Source organism: Mixophyes fleayi, chromosome 8 (assembly GCF_038048845.1).
Source record: "Mixophyes fleayi isolate aMixFle1 chromosome 8, aMixFle1.hap1, whole genome shotgun sequence".
Lineage (NCBI taxonomy): Eukaryota > Metazoa > Chordata > Amphibia > Anura > Limnodynastidae > Mixophyes > Mixophyes fleayi.
Genome location: NC_134409.1, coordinates 11,408,971 through 11,410,460, shown reverse-complemented (window position 1 = coordinate 11,410,460; position 1,490 = coordinate 11,408,971).

Below are 1,490 nucleotides of genomic sequence, written 5' to 3'. Positions count from 1 at the left end.
AGGAACTCTACAAGATAAGGCTCCTAATTCAGATACTCTTCTAGCTGAAGCGATGGCTAAGAGAAAAACAACTTTCCATGTCGCAAATCTGATGTCAGCCGATTCCAGAGGCTCGAAAGGAGGATGTTGTAGAACATTCAGAACTAAATTTAAATCCCATGGGGCCAACGGAGGAGTATGGGGAGGCTGCACATGCAGAACCCCCTGAAATAAAGTATGAATATATAACATGGAGGCCAAGCGGAGTTGAAAGAAAATAGACAGTTCAGAGACCTGAACTTTCAGGGAGCTTAATCTAAGACCCTTCTGTAACCCATCCTGGAGAAACAACAGAAACCGAGTTAGACTAAAAGACACAGGATCATGACTATTACTTTCACACCATTGTACGTAAATCTTCCATATTCTATGGTAAATCTTTGCCGATACTGGTTTACAAGCTTTCATCAGGGTATCCACTGCGCTAGATGAGAAACCTCTGGAGCTCCACAGTTTGGCTTCAATAGCCATTAAAGCCAAATGAGTTAAGTCCAGATAATGAAATGGACCTTGAATTAGCAGATTGGATCTGAGGGGAAGAGCCCAACTCTGACCTTCTGCCATCCTCAAGATGTCTGTAAACCAAACTCGTCTTGGCCAATTTGGTGCTACTAGAATTACTGGATGCACTCCCATTCTTACTCTTCGCAGTACTCGTGAAATCATTGGAATTTGGGGAAAAAGATATCCCAGTTTGAAATCCCAATTCAATGACATTACATCCACTGCTACTGCTAAAGGATCACTGGTTCTTGTTCAAAATCTTGGAACCTGATGGTTGTATCTCAATGCCATCAAATTCAACTGCGTCATTTTATCGCGGGGGTGGGCCAACATGACAGGATTCACTTACAATTGCGTCCAAATCCTGGCAGAGGCGGGAGAGTGACCAGGGGAGGGCTGGCCCGGGGGGGCAGGAGGGTATCGGTCCCCCGGGCCACTCAGTTACACCACTGTTAGGGCAGGTCGGAAGGCCGCCCCTGGGGTGGAAAATGACCTGATTTTGACCCGTGGTCGCATCTCATAACACGGGATGCGGCCGCGTCAGCGCACAGGCGGCCGCATCACATGACACGCGATGCGGCCGCGCATCACGTGTCATGTGATGCGGCCGCCTGTGCGACCCCCGGGCTGAAATATGCCAGCCCGCACCTAAGAATGACCTACTCAGGGAGAGTGGACAAGTATGGTACATATGTCACTTGTGCAATAATAATTTTATAGCTTTATTATTTACATATAACACAGTAATATGTCTACATGGCAGATGACAGCCATGTAACCAGCATCCATCTAGTTTCTCCCCTCACAGTCATTGAGTGTCTTCTTGTTTCCACCATTCCTTACGTGACGTCACTGCCCCAACCACACTGCGCATGCGCCGCCGCCCACCGCCCGCCGTCATGGTGACAGCGCCCCGCCCATTACTCCAGCTGGGAGTCTCGTGCAGC